The sequence below is a fragment of the Zonotrichia albicollis genome, chromosome 2, assembly GCF_047830755.1.
Source record: "Zonotrichia albicollis isolate bZonAlb1 chromosome 2, bZonAlb1.hap1, whole genome shotgun sequence".
NCBI lineage: Eukaryota > Metazoa > Chordata > Aves > Passeriformes > Passerellidae > Zonotrichia > Zonotrichia albicollis.
The window spans coordinates 42,070,770-42,098,076 of NC_133820.1; the positions used below are offsets into that span (position 1 = coordinate 42,070,770).

The 27,307-nt window shown below is 40.9% G+C and overlaps 1 protein-coding gene across 6 annotated transcripts in view; it reads right to left on the reverse strand.

The window, feature by feature from the left end:
* The window catches only part of TSPAN9 (tetraspanin 9), a 170,393-nt gene that overhangs the window by 95,190 nt on the left and 47,896 nt on the right, over positions 1-27,307 (reverse strand). Inside the window, exon 1 of one of the 6 annotated variants that reach the window (XM_074534944.1) lies at positions 6,565-6,576. The exons of the other annotated variants lie outside the window; for them this stretch is intronic. The gene's annotated coding sequence lies outside the window, so the exon portion shown is untranslated. Of the gene's footprint in view, positions 1-6,564; positions 6,577-27,307 lie in introns of those variants that run through there. 6 annotated transcript variants of the gene reach the window in all.

A 27,307-nucleotide genomic window follows, 5' to 3' on the forward strand; every position in this document is an offset into this window, starting at 1 on the left:
AAAATCCAGACCTGAGCAACGAGCAGTGGGGAAATCACGGCTCCAGATCAGCCTCTCCTCCTGCTGTGCAGCAAGAAAACATATGACTCTCTTATGGTTACGCTGTGGCCACCAGGGAGACTTTACAAGCCTGAGTAACCTTCAGCCACTCGAATTTGCAGCCACAGTGTGTCTTTACAGATTAGAAGCCACTTCCTGCTGCTGCAACTCCAACTCAGTGCTCAGGTACTCAGTTAATAAACCACACAGGGCTGCTTACTTGCTGAAAAAGTAAATGGTGAAAAAGCTGTAAGCAGTCCATCCAGCTGTGTTTTGACCAGCTATTGCACTCAACTCTGCCTCTGACTGAGACTTCAGCAGAAGGTGTTGCTGCGTGGCAACAGCACCTTTCAGGGTCCCACTCAACAGCACAACCTCAGCGTGAGGACAAACACATTTTCCTTCACTACAGATCTTACCTCTGTTTAGTAATCAGGGCATGAAAACATTCAAAAGCTCACTCTGTACTTCATTAATGTTTGATTACTGAATCACAGAATTTTGTTGCTGAGTGACGCCTTCACATCAAGAAAATAATTTCAGTCCCACGTGTATATGCCTGGGACAAGGCAATAAACAATCCTTTGCATTTAAATGGCTCTTCCAAATATTAAGGGTAAAAATTTAGGCCACTTTTAGATAGCAGGTATGAAAATCGATGTAATGATTCAATTAATGGGTCAAAAAATGGAAAGAAAGAGTACTATTAATATGGTCAAAAAGCATAGGCTGGCTCTCCTACTGAAACTGTTTTATTTGGTTCCCTCCTGGGAACAGTCCCCCACAGCCCCCAAAGCACACATCCCAGCATCTTCATTTCTTTCTGATTTTCACAAATTATTTAATCTCTTTTCTCATTCTGTAGTTTAATCTCACCAGAACCTCAGTGCCAACTACACCCAGCTGCAGTGCTCCCAGACCCCTGTGTTTGTTTCTGCCCTCCTCAGCTGTTCTTGCACAACTGGCTTGAGGAATCGTGCTGCAAAACAGCAAAAGCTGACCAATTTATAAACATATTTATAAATACAGATTTTAAAATACCTAATACAGTTATAAAAGGTACCCCAGCAATACAGAAAAAAAATGAACTTTTTTCTCCCTTTTAAAAGTCTCAAGTCAATTTCACTTGACATTTCCCTTCAGTGAGATTGCTGACCCAGTGAGAGGGAGAGGGATTACAACAGGAAAGAACAGGAAAAAATACTGAAGGCTGAGCGAAAATATCTTAGGCTTTTTTATGTCTCCCATGATTCCTGAAAATGAAATATGAAACTCTATGGGTTTTTAAAAAAGGAGCAACTCCAGTCACCATGGTACACAAGCCATTTTAGACCTTATTATATATTTTATCTTGCAATTTCTATTAGGTAGGATAATGCTACTGTCACTATTTTAAATATGGAGAACTCGAGGACCAAGATGTTTGCTGAGGATGAATAGGGAGCTGCTGGCAGAGAAGCAAACCAAACCCGTCTCACACGTCCTCAGCTAGCTCACTAACCACTGCACCATTCTCAAATTAATTATTTTTCAAATCACGAGTTTTAGTAACACTGCCCTATGACTTCAGAACAATACTGAGCCCTGCAGAGAGATGTACAAATGCATATGCTACCAAGTGTTGAAAGGATATGGTTCTTAAATTCAGTCTTTTCTTTCGAATTATATTGACCAGGCTTCTAAAATTATATTTTACAAGCCATCCTCAGGGTACATTAGATAGGCAAAGAACAGAGATTGTTGAGTATAAACTCAGTAACTACATCTTTCCAGTCACTGCTCTGTATCCTGGAAGTCCATGAGAAGGAGATAAGGAACAAAAGCTGAAAATAATAGCTTACAACTGACATAAAGTTGCATACAGCTGAAAGCTCAAATTAAAATAAACACCAAACCAACACTGATGACAGAATAAGCTTAAAGGGAAAAAGATGTCCAAAGAATAGAACTGAAATTAGGATCACATGAGAGGCAAAACCACAGGTCTTCCATGCTCTTGGTTTCATGCCAAAAAGTTTACAGACACCAGCAAGTTAAAATGCCTGGAGTTCTGAGTTCTTCCAATGCTGCAGAATTTATAACCAAAAGCCTGGATGCTCTGACAGTTGTAATGCACATTCTGGGGCCTGTCAAGCTCCAGCTTGGATGTTGTAAATCCAAAGTATTCTGCCGACCATGGGATTGGACAAAAACAAGGTAGATTTCAAGGGCAACTTTGTGTGGTAGACAAGTTTTGAAATCTGCCTATGTTTCTTAGAATCAAATAGTCCAAACCATATTTAACCTTTGACACACTTTCATTTTCCACTAAGAGAAGTATTCCATTAGAAAAAGAACTACTGTAACTTCAGCTTTGGAGTCTCCAATCACTGATCATAGCTTCACACATTATTTAGAGCCCATATGAATAGCTTGTTTGATACAAATGCTAAAAAGAATCACTGCCAAGTATTCAGAGAAGAGTGGAATGGACACTTAGTTTCCCTACTAGCATGATGAGCAGCCATTTCTCTTATGGTCAGAAAACCACCATTTCCTTTGGCACTTGGTGGACAGACAGCTGATGGAGGGGGAGATTGGATTCATTAAGAAACTGGCTTACCCACAGCTGGTGCCTGTGACCTGACCAGCAAACAATCACAATGTTTTGTGAAAGGCAACAACCTCATGCCCCTCTCTCTTCACACTCTAGCACAACTAAAAGCATCCAACAGGCATCACCTGATCCTCAATTCCTCCTGCAGAAGAAAGCCAGCTCCAGAGGCCAGGTAAAAGGATCTGGGATAGGTAGATATGCATACAACATAAGCTGGAAGGAAAATCAGGATGATCAGATGGATTTTTGGAGGCTGAACTCGATGTTCTGAGACTCCACCTAGTTTTAGCATGGCTGAAGAAAAAGAGGCCTTGCAGAGAGAGAGGAGTGAGACAGCACTCCTGGATGCAGGAACAGTGCGAAGGAGCACCACTGAGGAGGCACTGAGTTTGAGATCTGTGGGTAAAGAATCTTTTCTTACAGATACAGGAATTGAGTGTCTAGGCACCTCAATCCAACACCCACTTCCATTAGTCCTGAATTCAGCAAGCGAAATTATACTTCTTGACATTGTTACTGGAAAGGAAACGAATTAATCTGTTTCTATGACAAAAACAAGAGCACAGCAGCTCCTGGTTGCCTCTGATGAGTAACACTCCTTGCCTCCCCAGGGTAGAGAGGTAAAAAAAGGTAAAATCTCTTTGAATGGCCTAAATTAATACTTACTAGTTTATATTAATATATCCCAGTGAGACAAGTTTATCCTTCTAATATGGGGTCCTCACTGCCTGGATGACCAAGAAAACAAGATCCTGCTGTAAGACTTTCCACTGTTCCAAACACTCCGTTTGGTCCCTGGGATTTCCACTAAAAATCGTTTACTGGTAATAATGTGCATGTGGCTGAGACTTCTCATTTAGGATTTCACACCAGGGACAGAATGAGATTCTGTCTCCAAATTGTATAGAGGAATTAGCTGTAAATCATGTCAGGAACCTTAACCCACTGTGGTCAATTACAGATGATGAGGTGATATGCTAATGCACAGGAGATGTGGGGCACGCAGATTAAAATGCAATATGAGATCCAAAAGCTAAGAAATTTTGATTATGTCACACCTTCAGTGTGTTGTCCCAGTTGATCCTCAGGGCCCTCAGACTGAGCAAAAAGAATGTCTGAGTTTCCAAAACAACAGAAAAACAGAAGAGAAAATAGAAATCCTGCTACCAACGTTTAAGCTTTTAAATCAAAACATTTGCAATATATCCAGGGATCTTTTGGGGTTTGGTTTTCACTTCACAAACATAATGAAATATGTTAGATCTGAAAGAAGCACTGTAAATATTATGTTAGAATACAATTCACCATTGTTAGTTTCACCTTTAAGAACTAAAATCCAGAGAGTGTATTTATTGTTTGTTTCTAAGAAATCTGGAAATCAGAGTCTCCTTGGGCTTGTCAGTGTACATACATAGAGAAAATCAATCCGTACACAGCCGAATCTCCAAACAGAAAAATAGACATTAACAGCTGGTTCTGGGGGGAAAAAACCCCACAAACTGGGTTTTTTTCCTGAACTCCCAAAACTACCTTACCAATTCTCCCTCTAACAGGTGAGAGAAAATAGGAAATATGAGGGCAAAAAGAACAGCATGTGCCCATGCAGATAGGCCTGTCCTACCAGGCAGCAGAGCTTAACAGATGCTTTGGAACAGTCTGTTTATGACTTTTAGCTTAAGAATCTGTATCCCTTTTAATTACAGGGTGTGTATCTCATCTTCCATAACAATGAATACATTTTTTCATCTCCATCAAGAGTTAATCCTTAATTCTGCTGAGAACTTAACCTCAATATTTTAGGGCAGTGAGTTCCACAGATATGCATCATGTTAAAAAAACCCAGGAACTTCCTCTTATTCACTATCATAATTAAGCTTTCCAGCTCTATCCTCTGTCTGGATATTCATCCTCATCCCATAATTCATTAGTTTGTAATCCTCTATTACATCCTATGTTATTGTCCTTCATTAAACTAAGCACTTTCCAGCATGTCATGTTATTGAAAATTCTCTGACTCCCTAATAATTTCAGTTAACTGTCTTAGGGCTTCTTTCTAACTGAGCTATGTTTCTACCATAATCTTTCCCAATCTGCTGATGAAAAGATCACCCTTTTAAAGGACAAGAGTCAATGTTCAGATTCAAAATAAACTTAATCAATTCTGTTTCTATCAACACCTTTTCTTTATGAAAGTGAAGTTACTCAGATTCAATAGACATTCTTCCATCATCCCCATTCTGCTTTTCTATTTCAGATTCAAATTTTGGCTCTGAAAATTCAAAATTTGGCTCTGAAAATGTTGAACATTTTCAAGCTTAACAGGAAACCCCTTGTAGTTTAAATTTGTATCTTACCTGTAGAAGAAAGGGAGTTTTCTCACTACAGTGATATGAGTCTAATACTGATTCATTGTAAAGTCACCAGGAAGACCACCCTCAAGAGAGGGAGTCCTTGTAAAGATGCTGACATAATCCAAAACAACTCTTGGCCATCCATTAATGTGTGGTACAAGCTGCTGCCTCCATCCAGTACACACATTAAAAAAAAAAAAAAAAAGTGTATGCAGGGAAATGTTCTTTACTTTGCATACAGAGAAAATAAGATCGAGGGACCAGAAAGCAGCCAGCCAGAGGCAGGAAGGCAGCAGCAGCATCACATTCCCCACACTACTGTGTGAGGAAACATCACAAAACAGATCTCCAAAACCATGCTTTAAAAATTAAAGAACAAAAAAAGAAAGCAGGGGCGAGGAACTGAAAAGGATTCTTCTTATTTAACACCTATTTCTGCAGAGGTAGAGTACATGATCTGAGTGCTTCTCTTCCACTCCCACTTTAAATGACAGTTTTAAGTTTTTACATCTCCTATATTGACCAAAGATTAAAGAAAGCTAGCTAGGGTTTTGCCTATCATGAGAGATGACATCCCTTATTTCTCTTGGATGGTGCAGCAGGATTTCATTAACACAGTAACTCCTGTAACTGCGTCCAATGTGTACAAGTCTCTTGAACAAAATCAGGTGGATTTTCTCTAACATCTGTTCCAAAGAGGCTATCTTTCACTAGCAGTCTGCTGTTTTGAATTAACTGACAGCTGGTGTCTATGTATTAGCAGAACTATTAAACTTAAAAACCAACAAATTGAAAAAACCCTCATACAAATGGCTCCATGTGAAGAAAGAACCAAGAGAATGATGTAAGCATTCCTTTTTGAAAGGCAGCACACATCTCTGAAACCTGCTCAGTTATGCCATGAAGGAACATTTCTAAGCACATTCTTTTCACAATTGAATGAATTCCTTCATTGCTAAAATATTCATTTTTTGGCACTTAAACACAAACAGGTGTCATTCCATGAATGGGGACATTTAAAACCACTGTGTCAGGGCTGGCAGGGACCCAGATGTGTTCAATGGGCAGCTACTCATCACCAGCCCCAGCCTCCAACCTCAGACTCACTGGAAGTGGCAGACTGAATGCCTTACTGCAGCACCATCACCTCATGTCTATGAGTTATCAAAAGCCTGTCTTCCAGCAGCATTTCCAACCAAAACCTAGCCCCAAGTCCCACCTTCAGGTCAAAGAGGGTCAGCTTTCAGAGAGGAGTCACACCACCAAATGAATTAATTAAGTACCTGCCCAGAGCCAGTGGCCTCACAGATGAAGCTGGCATCGGAGAGGGCTGACTTCATGGCACAGCACCAGGCTCCCCTGTGCTGGGCCCCCAGTGTGACTCTGGGCAGAAATGTCTGGAAACAAGGGTGGGGTCTAGTCTCTACAGCCATTCAGTCCTCAGTCTACTCCTGGCCCTCCCTGACCACAGTCTATCAACTGTGACACCAAGCTACATAGCCTAACAATTCCTGTCACATAGCTCCTTTTTTCTTTAAAGGCAGATGTTTCTGAATTCATAAGAAAAAGATTTTGAGTAATTTGAGGTAACTGGATCATACCTTCACTGCCATTAACAGCACTTCTCAAGTTCTGATCAAAGCACTGCAGAACAGCCACATTCCATCCTGCTGATTTGGGCTAGGTTCATTTCTATGCCTTTCAACAAACTTCTAAAACACCTAGCCTGAGCAAAGTTCACAGTCTCCTTCCTGTCTCAAAGCTCTTTAAATTTATAAAAATAGTTGCATTTGACCATCTGCATCTGCCCTTGCAGAAAGCTTATTTATCTTCACAATGAAGTTTCTAGCACGTTGTATGGCAACGCTGTAGGATGTGGTCAACTTCAACATTTAAAATAGGATGTGCCTGTAACGTAGCAGTCATGCAATTAATGCTTTTTGCTTTGCCAACAACAGAGTCAGATTTAAATCCCAAGAGGAGGCAGATATTTTAGCCACCCTACTCATCTCACAAGAACGAGGCTAAATGGTTCTCATCTATTCTGCATGAGATACAAGAAAGGGTGTAATAATGAAAACAAGGTAACCCTCTTACTAAAATCCAGCAGGTTTATGTAACGCTGCTGCTGCTGCTCAGGAGCTTTGTGATTGGTGTCAGCTCTTGTTATAAGGGTGTGAGAGATTTAAAATGACAAAGGAAGAAAAGAAAGAAATGGGGGGAGAGCCCGTTTGACATGACCCTGCCTGTCAAGTCACAAAAAGCTATCCAGCAGTTCAATTCCCTGACTTACAGTAGTAGCTACTTAACTTTTTACAGTATTTTCATTAACAAGCTTTTGTAAAGGCAGACATATAATGGGAAAACATCATTTTTATGACCTTATCTGCATTATGGAGAACTCATTTACACTTGGAGAGAATGCTGTGTGCTAGCTGCAATACCAGGCATTCAGAGCCTAATATGGGGTGTAAAGAATGGATGCAAGCATCCATCAAAGCATGTTTGACTCTTTCCCAAAAGCCAAGCCCACATTCACTTCATTTTGATAAAGTTAATTGTACCATCAGTGTCTCTCAGAGATGAGAAAACCAAGATAGATACCCTTGACCAGCAGTCAGAAACTAAGAATGTTCCAAAAATTCCTCATAGAGGCATCTGAAAGGCAAAAAAAAAAAAAGCCTTTTGTAGGGGAAAACTATTTGTGTCATTCAGTCTGCTCTGATCTACTTAGGTGTGCCACAAGTATGCAGTAGCTATTGTATGAAATATCAATTGGCCTTTAGAATCTGCACTTCATAAATTCATCACAGACAGATATTTTCCATTTACAAATTAATTGGGATGCTGGCATTTTATTTCAGAAGCAACCAATATGATGTTTCACTCTCTGCTCTGCAGACTGGTTCAGGGGAATCTATCAAAAATACACGGCCATAAATGCTTAGCAAATGGTGTGCATCCAGATGGGGTTTTAAACAACATGAATGAAACTAAAGGCTTGCAAAATGCAGTATCATGTTAGAGGAGACAGCTTTAGTTTGGGTCCAAATGTGCTTTGCAGGAGTCAACTTTGACGCCCATAGCAACAATATGTCTTTGAACTTTCTCTCTTCTCTCCTGAATGTCCAAGCCTAGAGTAATCTAAAATCTAAACAAATTTACTGAAAAGACTTTCCAGACTTCTACCCTTCAGGAGAGCAAGCTAAAAGTAAATCTGCAATAATATAATCCATTGGTGATGTTTTGTTTGCTTCTGTTGTTGCTTTAACTCTACAATCACCATGTCTATAAAACAGGTACATGCAGGTGTGGACATGAGTGCACCCAAACTGAAAAATTCCCTGGATTTTATCCAGCTGCTGGGTTCTTCTCCTGTATTATTTTTCTCATATACTTCTTTCTTATGTTGCACTTGTCCCTTTCCAGCCAAACATTTGCTCAGAAGTAGGAGAAATTCTCTCAAGCCACCCAGACACTTTTCAGAAGAGCTTTATGAACTCAATCTCATCCCATACCTAAAATACAACTTTTCTAAATTGAGCATATCTCACTCCTCTCCTCCCCCACTTCTGTGCCAATGGTTTTATTACAGGCCTGTTTCTATTATGTTTCTATTATGTATATTATATTATGTTTCTATTCCAACAGCACGGAAGCTGTTATATTAAACGTTTATCAGCAATAGGGTTCCTCCCTTCTACAAGCTGAAGCAAAGAAATTTGGTAGATACACTCATGAAAAGATTCTGTAGGTTTGTGACTTCCAGAAGAAACACAGTACTTGAAACACACAAGATTCCAACCCAACCTGACTGCATGAACTGCACTCTGAAATCCCATGTTTCTACTATTCCAAGGATTGCTAAATTAAGTCATCTCAGTTCCCTGTGTTTTTTACTTTTAAATCTATTCGAATAGCTTTCTGCCCTGTACACTGAAAAGTTCTGGAAACTGTAATATGGTAAGTTAAAAGAAAAGAGAAGAAAAAAATTTCCTCTCACTCCCTGAGAGGTACACCACTGGAAATGAGGGTGAAAGGAAACAAAAAGCAACAAAGCCTTAATCAACAGAATCAAGACTTATGGATCTCTGAACATACAAAGGGAACAGAGCTGATTAGTTGCAAGGTGCAGTTTCTCTTTACAGGTAATATTTTTCCAAGCAGAATGATGCTTTGCACCTGTCGTGTAATTAGATGCCAGGCTTATGAAAGAAAAAAAAGACTAAGAAAGTGTCTTGATCTTTTCAAAGTTCAGTGCCCCCCAAAGAGTGCTTATAGCTGCTCTATAGCACTTTTAGCTCCATTTATACAAAAGGTATCTCACTTTTGTCCCTACCTACTCCATCTGCTGTGTTTGTCTCTATCAAATATCAATGATGTCTGAATCTGAAAGACTGCATCAATACCAAGCTGTAGGCAGGAAGCGGGGAGTGGGGAATAATGAATTCTTCCCTAAAAAGTGTTCCCTAACAAATTGTTCCCAGGCACCAGAGCTTTCAAAGTGTCTATCACAGAGCTATCTTCATGCATTTTAAGCATCAGTCATATTAAGGATCCAGTTATTTTTATTTTAATATAAAGAACAAATGCTCAGAAGCCAAATATTCTGAAACATATTTCTACAGTGTCCTGCACTCTCAAGCACTGAAAAGAAAACCCTCAAACCACTGAAGGCCTGACATGGCAGACTGCTACAAAGTTCTGTCAACCAGATTCCCTCTCAGATTTCACAGGCTAGTCACCAGTACTCATATGCATAATCTGTAAACCACATTTTTAAAGCAACTGGGAACCCTTCAAAATGAAAAAAAACAGATACACATTTTTGACACACATCTCTCAATACTGTGAAAACTTAAAACATTGACTTCTATTATAGAAGAGAAAAAGTACATGCTTAGGGACAGAATTCCAAATTAAGATACCCTCAAGAGATGCTATATGCTGTTCTGAACTAAAACTTCCACCTCATAAAATGTTAATATTAGGGCTTTAGGCAGACATTAAGGTCAGGACAGATGTGCTGCCTAACATGTACAACACTCTCACTTTCCAGAAGGCAAATAAATGCCTTTCAGTAACTAAAAAGCAGTTACAGAAGATGGTGGTACTTTGTTCACAAGTATGCACGTTGGCAAGTCAAGCAATAGAAAGAGATTGCACAGGAGAGAAGTTGACCTGGATATAAGTAAAAAAAAAAAATCAGTGGGAGAGCAATTAAACACTGGAACAGACTGCTTAGAGAGATGTTAGAATCTCCCTTACTGGAAATATTCAAGACTCAGCTTGACAGGGGCCTGAATAACCTGAACTGGGGCCCTGCTTTCAATAGAAGGTTGCACCACGTGCTCTCCAGCATCTCCTTTCATCCTAGACTTTGCTGAGATTCTAACATTTTGTTCTAAGATCCAAAACTCAGACTTTGAAACACTGACACTGAACTTCTTGGAGTAGCAGTGACTTGAACTACACTTGCACACTGTGAAAAACTGGCAAATTGAAACTGCAATCCCACTGATGAGGTGGGGGAAAAAGAGATGCTTCTTCTCAGTAGCTAGTTTTACAAATTAGGAACATCCTCATCCTATCAATTGGGTATCTGCAGATCATAAAGCCTGTCTGAACTGTGTGACTTAATGTGGTAGTTATCCCTTCAAATCTGTTAACTACTGTCTTCTTTTAACAGCAGAAATTTCTTCTTTAGCAGAAGAAATGACACAACAAATTCCAGTCTTTTCCATCACCATGCCCTGTTTTTTTTTCCTACTGGCGTGTGAATTCCATACAAGAGTGCATTTATCAGAATGAAGGACCTTCCCCAAGGAAAGGAATGTAATTCATTTCCAAAAAGCAGGGATTAGTAATTATTTAAAGGCAATCCATCTGCCCCTAGAGATATACCGGCCACACAGATGAAGGACTGGTTTAATCTCTTCAAGAGTAAATTTCTGTAAGATCCCAAATTAAACTATTTACATGGGAGAAAAAAGCTTGATCCTTGAGCACAGAGATGGTGCAGTTTCTTTTGGTGTTGCCACTATGTCATGGGAGTGGAAAGGTATTTAAAGACACTGACCTGACAAGCTGATAAAGTTTTAGATGCAACCATTAAAAAAAAAAGGCAAAATGGTGCTACATCTGGCCATCTACCCCAATAACTACTTCATTGTTGGAGCTTTTAACAGTTGTGGACAGTCTTGCCATGGAGGTGACCCCCCCCAGATGTTTCATTCTACATCAGACATACACGGTACATTATTTTCCTTGGGATTTTGAAGGATTATTAGTCATATTGATCTCTAATGAACTGTTCTAAGGGCAAACATTAGCATATGAAAACATTTCCTCACAGTGTTTTGCTTCCTTTGCTGTGCCATATCACAAGGAGCATAATATATGAAGAAGGCAGACAAATATGGTTTTGATCCTCAGGTGCTAATAATGCTAAAGAGCTATTTTGATGGAACTGCTGAAAGAGCTAAAATATTTTTAACTTCCCTACTTCCAGTACTCATGCAACTATAAAACACAATTAATTTTGATGACGAAGTTAGAGAATCCTAGGCACATACTTTCAAAGTGTTGTACATTCCTTTCATTCTTACAGAATCTAAAGGATTTTTATACCCTGACATGATTTATCTTTTTGAGACTCATCTGGGTAGCCATGCAGGTTGTCAACAGGATTTCTTCCCATATCAAGTGACCATATTCTATGTTAAAGTAGCATTGTCTGCTGTTAACTCCAAGGAAAATACTTGCTACATCTGAAATACCCAGGATACCATTCCTACAGATTTAAAAAGTAATAAGCAATTCTACTGCTCCTAATAGGATCAGATATCCTTGAGATTTTCAAAAGTGTTATTTCAACATGTCAGGGCAGTTAAGTAGACACATAAGACTACTACAAGAGTTAAAGGGGATGAACATACAGAAAATTAGATCAAGTTTTCTTTAAGCTCCAAATGAAATAGGGACACTGATAAACTTAAGTCATTTAGTGGTCAATTCTAGCTTATCCTGGCAGCCTCTGTCTCCACACTTAATAAAAAAAATTTCCCTCTTAGCAATAAATGAAGTTGCAACATGGCAACAGTAACAGATCCTGCCCCAAATCATGTAACTTATTCTCACTCTGGATTTCTAAGGAAGTAAGATTTATGCACCCAGACTGTCTCCAGTGAAACCTGAGGGAAGGGAACAGGCAGGGTGCTGTACAAGGCCTGGAAACCCAAGCCAACGCTCAGCAGCATGTGTTTGGAGTATCAATAGCAGCAAGGCAGAGCAGTGTGCGAGCCTGACCTGGAGCTTGCGAAGGATGGGCACACACACATTCTGGGTTCGCATTCTGCACAGCCTCTCACCCTGCACAGCCCTCTCACAGGGGCACAGGGGGGATACTGCAGTCTGGGCAGGGCACAAGGGGAGGAAGGGAGAGGTCTGTAATGAGCTCAACCATCCAAAAGAAAATCAGAACTCATTCATTCTGCTCTTGGCAGAATTTTAAACAGTAACAGACAGAACTGGAGCTGGGCAGTCACACCTTCGGTGTGTGGAGTAGCCTCAAGCACACATCACAACAGCAGCAGAAAGTGAATTTCTGCTCAGTGTACTCTGCCCTTCAAGCCCCAGGACCTGGAGAAGGGCTTTAAAGTGGCCCCACACAGACGAAGGAGCAAGGCTGAGTGCCCTGCTCGAAAGAGGTTCTAGGACCACAGCTGCCATTTTCAGCATCACAGACTGGCCTCTCTTTTCAATACTTCTCTCCCCACTTTGGTTTAGGATATGTGCTCCACATACTCTCCTGATTTAACAGTTCTCCAAGTTTAATATAATTTTATTTTCTCTTTATGTGTCTAAACCCATCGCCCCCTTATTTTTCTGCTCTGAGGCTCACAATTCCCAGTTTGTTTTCAAAGCTCATTAAGAGAATTTTCTCTCTCCCTCTGTCATATCATTAACAGAAATGTTACAAAACTCCAGTCGAACTCCCAACCTACATAACCACTGCACTACTGCTGATAATCAGCTCCTGTTTATATTTCACCCAACTTTTTTCTTCCTACCCAAGCGAATTTCAATTAATCTTCATGTTAGAAAGTAAACATATACCTACTTCCCTCCTGATTCCCTAAAATCATTAATTTTGCAATTCTATCAAAAAAAGCAATTACATTGTCTGGCAAGATTTATTCTTTATGAACTCATGTTGTTATTGCTCACAATTCTGTCACCCTGCAGACTCTGAGTTTGCATCCTCTTTTAATATCAGGCCCATTATTTTACCAGTGGTTATACTTTCAGGACAGTAATTGCTAAGAAAAACCTTGGCTTTCTTTTGAAGGTCAACATTGTAGTTTTCAGTCCTCACTCATACTGACATTTCATTTTAGCTACCATCTCACAAAAACAGTAATCACACAATAGTGGCACAGCAAGAAAGCTCACCAAACACAAACTATTTAAACTGAGGAGTAAGAAAGAGGGAAAATTCAACCTTTTTTTTCACATACTCCCTTCATCACTCTTTAACATGAAATGAAATTTTAACAATAAAATTCTGCTACAATATAACATTGAGGGATACTGTTTGGACTTGCAGAATGATGCAGGGTAAAAGGGACCCCTTGAGATCACCTAGTCCAACCCCATGGTCAAAGCAGAGCAATCTTCAAAGCTGTATCATATTACTTAAGACCTTGTCCAGCAGAATTTGGAAAACTTCCAAGTTTGGTGATTCCACAGCTTCCTAGAGCAACCTCTTCCCACAGCAGCACCCCCAGGAAAAACTTTTTTCCTTATCTTCATTTGGGACCTACAGAGGCACCAACCATGACCACTGGCTCTTGCCCTCCCTGAGGATTTCTGAGAAGAACCTGACTGTCTTCTCTACTACCTAAGTAAAGTAAGATAATGAAAATCAGCCTGTTCTTCCAGCTAAATCAGACCAGCTACCTACATCTTCTCAACAGCATGTGCTCCAGACCCTTTGGAATCTCCTTGTGGCCCTTCACTGCATTTGCTTGTCAGCATCAAGCTGGTACTGGGAAGACCAACCCTGGGTACAGCCTGGTGTGGCCTCATGAGCACTGAGCATCAGGAAACAGAGATGTTCTCCTCCCCATTGCTATTGTAAGGCATCTGACTGCATTTTCTCAATCTCAGTCTTCCAGGTTTTCTCACAGTGGTAACTTTTAATATTGACTGTCCTTGCACTCTATGCAGAGGATTTCTAATCACACTGAAAATCCAACCTTTGAATTTATGCATTCAGTGAAGCTGATCTTTAATACACCAAATTACAGAATTTGCACTTGATCTCTACATGCCTGCGTATGCTTTTAACCAGTTTTCTACCATCAACCAAGCAACAACTGAGCAGAGTGAAAAGCAGCTTGAGAAAGTGGGTAATACATGGAGGGGAAGACATTTGACCAAAGCCATGTATTTGTACCCCAGTGCTAGAGGAGCAAAGACAGGGCAGTTGCAGACAGGATCATCAGCACCCAGTGAAGATAAGCTGACTTGCAAGTCTCAGCGGTGGAAATAGCTGCCAAGGAGAGTGACAGAGAGAAGGGCTGCAACAAACAGGCCAGGTAAGGAAAGACAGATAGGAATTCAGACCTGGAATTTCCTAGGAATGCAAATACCTGCAACAGAACAAAAACCAATAGTGTAAGGTGCAAACAGGGTTGTTATACCTCAGGGAAAGCAGCACAAGAGGGAGAAAAGGGCAGGGCAGACAGCAGCACGCAGCTGTAGCAGTTCAGAAGGTTCACATTTTACTAAGCCAGGAAGTGGTAAAAACACACAAAACTGGAAGATATTCCCATATGTATCCTTAAAGCCCAGCAAGATCAAGCTTTACCTTGGCTGAACTTTTAAACATTTTCTGTCCTGCTGTTCATATTAGATTGGGAAAGAGATTTCTCAATACTGGCCATATCACAAGGACCAGGGAAGGGAGCGAAGACAAATGAGTGAAGATGGTCTGTGTTTTTTGGTTTTTTATGCTCTTTCACAAACCAAGAAAAAACAAAGTTAATGGTCTCCTGGTACACAGCACAGACCAATGGCTCCAGTGGCAACGAAAAATAATAAATAAAGGGGCAGTGCTGGACAGGAGACCAAAAGGGACATATGCATTGTACAGATTTTCTGCTTTTCAATTTCAGTTCAAGGATTTGTCTTAAGACATATATGGCAGCCTCTGCTTTCCATTCTGCTTTAATAGTGATGTCCTGATGAACACAGAATAGTTCTGTTATAGTTTGGGAGTAACAGGGACCAATTTCACTCTCAGGATATTTATTGCATTCATCTAGTGGCTTAATAGAGAGGCTGAAAAAACAAACAGTAAGAAAATAGGATGGCTTAAAACAATGTCTCTTTGCAAACATCTGAGAGCTATTATGAAACAAAGGTCTATATGCTACACATATTACAAGTTAAAGAAGTTCCTCTCTTGCAAGAGGTCAGCTGGTTGGAGCAGTGTCTTGGAAAGCTGAGCAGAATACTGGTTATGGCTCCAGGAGAAACCAAAATACAGAGTCTGACAGATGAGAGAGGAGTTCTTTGAGACCAAGAACCAAAGAAGGTGGTATCTAGCCCTGTGACTATTTCATCAAAAAAAGTATAACCTAATATAGTTTTGATTTTCTTCACTTCCGGAACTATCAAAGCTCTTGGAAAAGGGCTCAGGGGCTACGGGACACCTGCAAATACTTCAAAAACATTTCCAGCACGGTTACACAATACAAGAAGTGCACTTCAGTGGCCAGCGACACACTGAGTCTTTATTTTGGAAAAACTGTGCAAGGAGGGTTTCTGTGCCAAACTTCACAGTGTGCCATCCATTGTTTTACATTCCAGCTTCACAGTTCAGGATCACCAGGTGAATCACAATGTAAGTGGATGATACAAAATCACTAGAAGTTATTTTTAGATAAAGACACTTTTATCACTTTTCAGCATTTGTAACGGCATTCTGCATGCTCAGCAGAACCAGCTGTGTACTTCTCTGCAGCCTGCATTCATAATTAGATTAGCCAAGCCATTTTATAAGGATGGAGTTCAGGCATCCATCCTAGAATTCAGGCATCCTGTGTCCTGGAAAAGTTTAGTGGAGACAGACTAAAGCTCTTATTCAACAGCAAGATGGAGAAAGGCCAATAAGAAGTGCCAAAAGAAGATTAAGACATGTAAGTGCAAGCCTAGTCCCAGTTGCTAGCACTGGCAAACCTCTAAGAATATAGTGTTAATACTCATTTGTGTAAAAGACACCAAATTATTTGTGAACTTCTTTGCTCTCAAATGTCCACCAAAAAAACCCATACACACCAAATCAACCCCTCCTCCTATCAACAATATTTAAATTTCAAATTTCCAGCTGTAAAGCTAGAAAGAGTAACAAGAACTTGCTAAGACTACCAAATCTGATAGCCCCACTAAGCAAGGCAATACAGGTTCATGTCCCCATATCCAGCCAGTAGCAAGGCCATGCACATGTTTCAAATGCACACACACACTTATACAGAATATCATGGAATCACAGAAATGTTGAGGTTGAAAATGACCCTGAAGATGATTGAGTCCAACCATTAACCTGTCACTGCCAAGTCCACCACTAAACCTAAGTGCCTAAGTGCCACACCTACATATCTTTTAATTACCTAAAGGGATGGTGACTCAATCACTTTCCTGGGCAGCCTGTTCCCATACTGGACAACCCTTTAAGTGAAGAAATTTTTCCTAAAATTCAACCAATCTAAACCCTCCACAGGCACAACTTAACATAGATATAGACAGTAGGCTTGATCCTGTGCTACTAACTGGCTGATCAGGAAGAAAGCTCATCAGAGTGAAATTTGTACTGTTTGCACACATACATAAGATGGATCCCTCCAATTGCTCGCCTCAGATGCTTGGTCAGTCCAGTACCAATGCTCTGGTCTCCACTGTTGCTGACACAGGTGATACTCACAAGGCCTGCAAAATCCCTCCTGTGGTTTGTGCTGTGATCCCTGGCCTTGGCTCTACTTGCTGGCACTTAGCCTAAATACATCACAGGGAAAAGGAAGCACCTCACCCACAGGAACAGTCAGAAATGGAATAAGAATATAAGATGAACTGCAATGATTAGACACAGGGCATGGCAGTGATCATGCATCAACTGCAGTGATTAGACACAGAATTGAGTGGAACGGAACGGAACGGAACGGAACGGAACGGAACGGAACGGAACAGAACAGAATAGAATAGAATAGAATAGAATAGAATAGAATAGAATAGAATAGAATAGAATAGAATAGAATAGAATAGAATAGAATAGAACGGAATAGAATAGAATGGAATAGAATAGAATGGAATAGAACAGAATAGAATATTTCAGTCAAAAGGGACCCTTGGCAATCACCTAATCCAACTGCCTTACCTCTTCAGGGGTGACTGAAAGTTGAAGCATGTTATTACTCATGGTCCAAATACCCTTTAAACACTGAGAGGCTTAGGACATCAACCCCCTCTCTAGGAAGCCTGTTCCAGTGTCTGACCACCCTCTTGGGGAAGAAATGCTTCCTGATGTCAAGTCTAAACTTCCTCTAATGCAGGTTTGAAACATTCCCCCTTGTACTATCCCAGTATGCCAGGGGGAAGGGATCAGCACTTCCCTCTCCACCTCCCCTCCTCAGGGAGCTGCAGAGCAAGGGGGTCACCCCTCAGCCTCTCTTTTCTCCACGTTGGACAAACCCAGAGCCCTCAGCCACTCCTCCCAGGACACACCTTCCAGCCCCTTCTCCAGCTTTGTTTCCCCCCTCTGCACACATTCAGAGACTTTCCCACCCCTCTGGAGTGGCAGTGCCCAGAGCTGCCCCCAGCACTGCGGGTGAGGCCGCAGCAACGCTGAGCACAGCGGGTGATGGATGATCCCCCTGTGCCCAGCTGTGCTCTGTGTTTGATGCCCCCAGGACACGGTTCCTGCCCTCTGGGCTATGCCCTGCTGACTCTCACTGAGCTGCTACTGCCCCCAGCACCCCCAGGGCCCTCCCTGCCAGACACTCCTGTCACAGTTTGTACTTGTGCCTGCACTTACTCCATCCCAGGTGCAGGATCTGGCACTTGTTAAATTTCATGCCAGGCATGATTACAAATGAACTGATCAGCCTCTCATGTTGACTCATCTTGACAGGTTTTACACCCACACCATTGGCTGACCCCTCTCCTGTGACAGTCTGGGGAGAAGTCAGGTCAGGGTGTTCCCTTTGCAGTACTTTGGGTTGGCTGGGTTCTCTTACCTTCTGCACCTTTATGTTTATGACCCTTTTATCACATAACTTCACAGTATCCTCTGAAATTTGGCATGAATAAATCCAAGGCTGCACTGTGCTTAACTACTGCACTTATTTCTCCCATAGAATCAATAAAGGGAAACAGGGGTAGGGTATACAGGTTATTATGAACACCTTGCAACTTAATAAAAACAACCTAAGTCTTTTGTTAAACACAGACTTTAAAATTTAGAACTTGCTTGTAAAAATTCATATCCTGTCCTACACTGAAATTATGGTGTGTGTGTATATATACACACATATATTATATATAAATGAATAACGTTAGATATGAATGAAAGTATTTTGCCGTCTGCTGCCAGCAGGGACACTAAAGAAATAAATGTACAACCCCAGAGTTATTTTTTCCAGTGATTTGTTCCTTATGAGATATATTTTGGAACTTGTACTCTTCAGTGAGGCACTGCCTTATCAACACACTTTTTCCTATGCTATTAGAAGGACTTGCTACAAAGTTTCAAAGACCAAGTCAAATGAAGTATTTTCAATTCCTCCCTTACTGTTGGGCTTTTTTGTTTGGTGATGGGGGTTGCACTTCATATTATCACAAAATGGTTTGGGTTGGAAGGGACATTAAAGACCATCTAGCTTCTCCCCCATGTCATGGGCAGGGACACCTTGCACTAGACCAGGTTGCTCAGAAGCCCATCCAACCTGGCCTTGAACAATTCCAGGGATGGGGCATCCATAGCTTCTCTGGGCAACCTGCTCCAGTGCCTCAACATCCTCACAGTAAAGAATATCTAATCCAAACCTACCCCCTCTGTAGCACCTTGGAAAAGAAAGAGAGAGGGGGAACTGATCTCCTACATATTAAGAACAACATGAAAGAGAATTGGATTTGCCGTGCAAGAGAAAAGGCCTAAGGCAAAGGAAGAACCACTCTGAAGATCAGCAACAAACACTATGAACTGCAGAGCAGAGCAACTGGGGGAGACTTAGCACAGGGAGGTACATTCAAGAGCAAGAAACACTGGGACTGAGTGAAGTAGATTGTGGGTGGAGGATGAGCATTTCTCAACATAATCAGGGTAGACTGGAGAAAACTCTAGAATCTTATTTTAAGATAGCACTCTGTACCAGCTTTCAAGCAAAGGGGACCCACATACCAAGCATATGGAGAACAAGGTGTCTCTGTGCTGTCCTGTACATAGATACTTATTCAACATCTTATGTCTGCAGTCTTTTTCTAGTTTGCAATGTTTTGGCAACTTTAAGTCATTGTAAATCCAAAGTCCTGAGTTCCTCTGGTCTCCTCATTCTCTGCAGCATCCTATCCTTCCCAGGTGTTGGTATTCATATTTATTCAATGGGACTCTTCAAGAAACTGACCTGACCACAAAGTATCCCTGTGAAAAAAAAGCACCAGGGCAGCTCCAGAAGGTACTAGCACAGAGAGGAAAGCATGCTCAGGGGAAAAGGGCTGGATCACAGCAATCCCAATTTGAGGTCAGTTTCAAAAACTGTGGAACCACAACCTAAACACGTCCATTCTGGAATATGCACCTTCTGGATATTTTTGTGCAGCACAGCACTACCTATTAGGCCTCCCATTTCATGGGTAGCAGAGATGTCAAGTAAATTGCCAGAGCTCTCACAGGAAACTTTGGTAGGAGCAGGAAGCTGAATTTAGGTTTGTCATGATTCAAGGAAAGCCTTATCCAACAACTGGACCCTGTCACTTGAGGCTGTCCCTGCAGCAAAAAGCTGGAATGCTAAGAGACAAAGGAAGTGCTATTTTAAAATTTGGAATAAGATACCCATATGAGATAAGTGACTTTCCTAAAGTCACTGACAGAACCACAGGCAAAAATTAATTCAGAACTACAGAAATTTGTGTTTACAAGGTAGTCCTTGCCTAATATATAGACTCCTGAAATTAAGAGCAATCTTTTAACAAAAAAAATTAACCCTTTAAGTTTCTTTTCTTTTTTTATGAGAAAGAAAACAATAGTTCAACAGTCATCTGATGATTATTAGAACATATTCTGAGCAATATTTCAGTTTTGCTGCTCAGGCCTTGAGAAGACATCTTTTGGCAAAATCAGAAGCAGAACTTGTTGAAAAATTTCCTATTAAGGGCACAGAGGAGAATAAAGTGACTCTAAGTGCTTGTGCATTAAGTCACTCTTATAAGGTATTTCGGGTTTTTCTATATCTGTATGTCTTTTCTAACAGGAAAAAGATGAGTTCTGTTATTTAGTTTAAATAATAAAAAAAAATAATACAGCGAACTTAACTCACAGCCAACAGACTCTCTGAACTTCCACCTCTTAGAACTCTGACAGCTTTTCCATTCTCCCCGTCACCTTTCTGAGCTTCTGATGATTCCCATGCTGCTCCATCTATGGTAGTGGAGACAGTGCTTCACCAGAGGCCTTAGATGCTAAAGGGTATAAGGAAGCAGGTTATGCAAAAAGTATCTATTTCCAGCACAGGAATGCTGCCTGTAACTATCCCATGACAGGGAGCTCAGCTCAAATAGAAAGTGTAAGCCCAAGCATATCAAAGCACCAGGAGCACTGCATCCTGAGATAGCAGTGGGAAACCGGGGCAGTGGGGGCGGGGAGGAAGGGGACAGAATGAACAAGCACTTTAGTCTAAAAGAGGAAAGGAAACATTAAGTCAGGTCCTGAAATTTTATAAGGGAATCGTGAAGGCATCTCACAGCCTTACACTGAAAGACATAGCATATAAAATATCAGAAAAAAAGGTCACAGAGAAAACTAATTAAAAAAATAGCTAGAGTGAATGTCCATTAATTCTTCAAGATAGAAGAGCAAATAGCACTAAAGCTCCTGGTTTAGCCTCAGATTTTTAAGACATCTCAGAACAGAACAGCCTTCCTTTCAGCATGCAAAGGCAATCAGCACTCTACAGCTCTTCCACAAAGAGAACTTCTCTCAATACAAATTGACAGGAATTAGAGATTTTGAGGTGATCACATTTTTAAAAACCTATTCCTATATGTAGCCCTCCTGCAAAACTAAAATGAAGCAAACCAAGACTTGCATAGTCAAGTGCAAAAGTGTTTTGAAGGTCACATTCTTGAATGAGTTATGAACATTCAGGCTGTACATCCTCACAGGAACACTGATCTGTCTTCAACCCAGTTCTCCCACTCTACAGAAAACAGAATTGCAGCTTTCCATTTCCATGTGCAGAAAATGGGAATCATGCTGCCCATGCAAAGACCTGTTGTTCTCATCATTTGATATGATCTTTCACATTTGAAGCCTAGAGAGCTCAGCTCTGATCAGAACAGGATGTTAGAACACGAATTAATAACTATCACTTTCTTCATATACTCTTGCTCATGTGTGTTTGCAGGAACGCCATGAAAACATCACCATGAAAAATGGGAAATATTTAAGGAAACAGTTAGAGGTTGCTTCCTTTATGGAAGGACCTAATCATGTAACACTTGAGGATACAGGTCCTGCAAGGGAGAAGGAACAATACTCCGAATGTCAAACCAGTCAACTCCTGTCTCCTTGAAATCCAACATGATCCTTGCATTTACCACAGAAGTTTTTTGCAATGCCTAGCAAAATTCTTCACATAGTCATGTTCCTACTAATCACATTCCTTGGATTTTAGTTGTTTTTCTTCAGACCAAGGTTGCTCTGCAGGCAGAATGGCCATGCACTTAAAATTACAGTGGGACCTGCACCATGAACACAGGCTATTATTTAACACAAAGTGTCCTGAAAAAACATAGAGTCTAAAACTGGGCAGCCAGAAATGAAAAGCTTTCTGAACTTCACTGTGTCCAGTTCCCATGCATTATAATTGAGAAACTGCGACTCTTCACTTTCCTGTAACCGGGTGGTCTGAAAAATTAAGTAGTAAAATTCTATTAAGCACTCCAGTATTATCACAGTAATGTCATTGCAGGCTGCCTTCAGAGCAGTGTTTGAACAGAACGTATTAATTACAATTGAACAATGAGGAAAAAGCAAAATAGGTGCTTCTTGGCTGTACAGTGCAGCACACTACCCTTGAAGACAATGGGATGGCATGTTAGGAAACTGGAAAAGTGGCTTCACACCAAATACACATAAGGCAATCCCACCAATGGGATTAAAGTACATGACAAACCAGTCATGTGCCCTAATCCCATTGTTCCCTTAACTTTCAAGGAATCAGACTCACAGCTAAGCAAAGCTCACTCATTTAGTACACCCATCCCTCCAGATGCAGTATCAACATATACAGACATCTGCTCAGCAGGAAGCTGTATCCCAGTTCCAGCTCTGCCAGATGCTTCATGCCACAGCCACAACTGGGAAACAGAAGAGATGGCCTGCAACTGCTTCCCAAGAGACCAGCAGAGGCAAAAAAAGAAAAGTAACTCTCACAGTTCTGTGGGAAACATTTCATGTCTGCCAGACCTCCCAGTAATTGCAGAAATACCTACTCACTGTCCAGGGCTGTGCTCTCTCTCTAAAAGGAGTTTGCACAATACTTGTGTGGAGGCTCCATGGCTGGAGGCTCTGCACCTTTCTCAGGCAGCCTGTGCCAAGGCTGTCTAATCCCTGGTGTCACAGCAGCCATGGCAAGCTCCCTTTGCTTTCAGCTTCTTGTCAGTGCTAAAATGTGGCAGCCTCAGCATTACTCTTTCTTTCCTACTTAGTATGTAAACCCAGTATAGTTTATTCTTGCTACTGTATTTGCTTTGAACACCTTGTTATGTGAAAATAAAATTGTAGTGTTTGTACAAAGTCTATTTGTAATCCATTACAGTCCTCTCTGAAACACACAGAGTTATTTTTGGGCCACATAAGTCCAAAGCAATTCAGTCTCCTGGGTCTCTTTTTGCATCAGCACCTCTGCTGACACTGCAAATAGGCACCAGGCAGCAAAACTGCATTTCTCCTCCACAGTGAGTCTCTACTCTCTAAGTCCTAGTTGGGAGCTCATTTCTCACAGCCCACCGAAAAGTTATCAGCTGGCAACAGCTTTCAGACCTGAACACCTGGGCTGGGTGCAAACAATGGTATGGACATGGAGAAATTGTTATAGATTATTACGTCCATGTCATCTGTCCTCCTGGAGTTTTTCCCTTGAACACTGTGGAAGTATGGGTTTAAGGCGAAGGTCAAAAGGCAAGCTGAACAGCTCTACAACTTGAAGGGTTTAAGAGCAATTCAGAGCACTGTCTGTAAGGTTCTGTGTGTGCAGTCTTCCCTTGGGCAGGGATGACTCAAAGAGGCTCTTTCAACCACCATTAATTTAGCATTGCTCATAATCAGCATTACTTCCACATCTATTTTATCACAGCAGTCTCCTACTTCAGGACACGGCCAACAAGATCACATGGGATACAGCTGAAGCAAGCTTTAAACACAACAATCTTACCACAAAATATATTAAAACAGAAAGTTAGTGTATCCCATAGGACCTCATCTAAATGCTCACCAGACAGCTTGCATGAGCAAGGGGTGGGAGAGACTGAGAGAGAGATACCTTGATGGAGAGACCACCCATTCACTATTCCCTTTCACAGCTGCTCTCGTGCAGAGGTTCCTTAGGTTTATTTCACGATGACAAAGTTTTGGGTTTACTTCAACTTTTTTTTTTTTTACAGAAGACAGACGGATGATATTGGTGTTTTGAGCTACAGCTTCTTACAAAATGATGTAATAAACATCTCCCCAACCATCATTTATATCATGTAACAATGAAAATTAAGTTCCACATACAGAAACTGCTCCAACTGAAAAAAAAAAAAAAAACACGTTGACTCCAAGGATGGGATATCATGGCAATTGTAACAGAGATGCATCAAAGCTGCTTGTCTTTTATGGTCTTCATTTGCAAAAGACCGAACATAACCAGATTACGGGGATTGTAGTACAGCTCAGTGTAGAAGGACATTAATTTTCTTTGCCTGGAAAAGGCTCTTAGTATTTTTCATGTAATTACACCAAAGAGCAAGTCAACTCTAGGGCTAAAAGGGAGAAAACATGAGGAGAAAAACAGGAATAAACCTTCAGTAGCACTTGAACTTGGGAAAACAATCCCAGCATGTTCAGAATGAGTAACACCACTTTCACCTCCTCTGATGAAAGTTCACACTGCTCAGCTCTATGAAAGCATTTGAAAGAGAAGGGAGGAAGGGAATCACAGCAGGATTGAGAGGGAATGTGTATTGCCTCTGATGAATGGCACAATGCCCAGGCAGCTGCTGCACAAATGCCAAAAGTAGGACCTTTGTTGCTTCAGCTGGATCCCTCTTGAAGTTTTGAATTACAGGCAGATACCTCATGTTATGGGATTCTGCTGCAGCACAGCAATGCAGAGACTGCTTGCTACACGTGTCTTTTCCATTCTGAAACTGAAACCCTAATGGGAAACCAGCCTCTCTAAAAGCCTCATAGAGCAGCTAAAAAGTATATTTCAGCACTTTTACACCAGACCTTGCAGGAATTAACATTATCCTGAATCTTTGTTCATCTTTCAAATGCAAAAGCTGAAAGCAGACAGCCACATTTTAAAATCAAAACCTGAAAAAAGCAAAAGTGTGCACAGTAATAAAAGGCAAATGAATTCTTTAAAATTCTGTGAACAACTTGGCAGGTGGTTGCGGCATTTTAAGTAACAGCCATGTAATTTTCCACATAGTAGGTAAAAAAATGAATCATAGAATCACAGAATATCACAAGATGGAAGGGATCCATAAGGATCAGCAAGTCCAACACACTGCTCCTCACAGGACTGCATAAAACTAGACCCTATGACTAAGAGCTTTGGCCAGATGCTCCTTAATTCTGACAGGTCTGAGGCTGTGACCATTTCCCTGGGGAGCCTGTTCCTGTGACTGACCACCTTCTCAGTGAAGAACATGGTCCTAACATCCAAGGTGAACTTCCCCTGATGTAGCTTAATTTAATCTAATTTCACTTCATTTCATTTCATTGCACCACATTTCATTTTATAGTGTCCTGTCACTGATGACCAGAAACACAACCAGGATTGTCCCATCCCAGGTGGACAATGTGGCACTTTCCCTTGCTAAATTTCATATGGTCGCTGACTGTCCAGGTCTCCAGATGTCTCTGTAGGCTTCTCTGCCCTTGAACGTGCCCACAGGTCCTCCTTGCCAGCAAACTTTCTCAAGGTACATTTGATTCCAGTGTCCAGATAATTTATGAAGACATTAAAGAGCACTGGCCCTAAAACTGAGTCATGGGGATCGGTACTGGTGACTGACTGCCAGGCTGATGCTGCCCCATTTACTATACCCCCTTGAGCCCCATCCAACAGCCCTTTGCTCACTCCATGTCCTGTGAACTTGTCTAGATGTGTGATGAACAGCTTATGCACAAAGACACTGTGAGAGACAGAACCTAAAGCTTTGATAAAACTACAAAAAAAAAAAAAGCTTCCTTTGGTCAACTAGGTGAGTGACCTTGTCATAAAAGGAAGTTAAGTTGGTTAAGCAGGACTTTCCCCATGTGAACCCATGCTGGTTAGGAACAATGACTGCCTTTTTTCTCAATGCTTTAAGAAAATTAGACAACCAGATGTATCTGCAAGTTCAAGGTATATTTTCACCTCAAGTGAAATTACTAAAAATTCCAAGGTATGACAACTTCTAAGAACTAAAACCTGACATGCTATTAAAATATTATTAATTAGATAGACATATTCAAGTATTCCAGGCTTGCTGTTAAATAAAGTGTAGAATAGAAGTGGGTGATATCACCTTTGACAGCAGCAGGATTTTCTGAGAAGCTACTGTTCTCACTGCAGCTTAAACAACTAGTTCAGTTTCATCACCACCTGTGCTAGTTTTGGCTGGGGTACAGTTAATTTTCTTCACAGTAGCCGGTGTGGGGCTGGTGTGGGATTTGTGCTGGAAACAGTGCTGATAACACAGAGTTTTTTGTTGGTTTTTTTGATTGCTAAGCAGTGCTTGCACAGCATTAAAACTCCCTCTGCTCCTCATCCCATTCCACCGGCAAGGAGGCTCTGGGAGCACAAGAAGTTGGGGGGGTCACAGCCAGGAGAGCTGACCCCAACTGACCCAAGGAATCTCCCAGACCATATGGTAGAGTACGTAGAGTATGTAGAGCTTGGGGAAGAAGAAAGAAGAGGGGAACATTCAGAGTGATGGCATTTGTCTTCCCAGGTCACTGTTACCTGTGATGGGGCCTCCCTATCCTGGGAATAGCTGAAGACCTGCCTGCCCATGGGAGTGCTGAATGATTCCTTGTTTTGCTTTGCTTGAGTGCTCAGATTTTGCTTTCCCTATTAAAGTGTCTCTAACTCAACCCATGATTTTCTGTCTTTTACACTTCCCATTCGCTTCACCATCCCACGGGGAGGAAGCTGCTGCGTGGGATGTAGTTGATGGTTGGGGCTAAACCCCAACACAACCTCACAGGAAGTTGTAGACTAACAAAAAAAAAAAAAAAAAAGAAAAAAGAAAAAGAAAAAGAAGAAAAACTAGCTTGGTTTCTTCCTAACTATAAATACCCCAAACTTTGAAACACAGTGATAAGTTCCATTTTTATACTTCAACATAGCAACTAACAAATAAACCTCAATATATAATAGATTCTTTGCCTAATGCTAATTTTAAATGCAAAGCATGTTTTTAGAAACATTATTCTTTAAGCCTCCAGCACAATTAATGTAGCCTTATATAACCATATAACAAATTTTTACAGTTTTAACTCATTTCCAGATTTCAAACCACGTCTGATTTTACATAATCCTAAATTAAATATTACACCAGCTAATAAGTAGTTTTTGAGGTTTTAACATAATGCAAAACACATGGAAATTGAAATTCTAAATCAGTGGACCATTCATCATAAGATGAGAAGCAGTAAAACCATTTTCCTATTTCCCACTCTCCCACCCAAAACTAACACCAAAGCTAACACCAAATCTATTTTTCCTCAGAGAATAACAACTAAATTAATGATGGGGGGAAAAAGATTAATCCGGATAAGTTC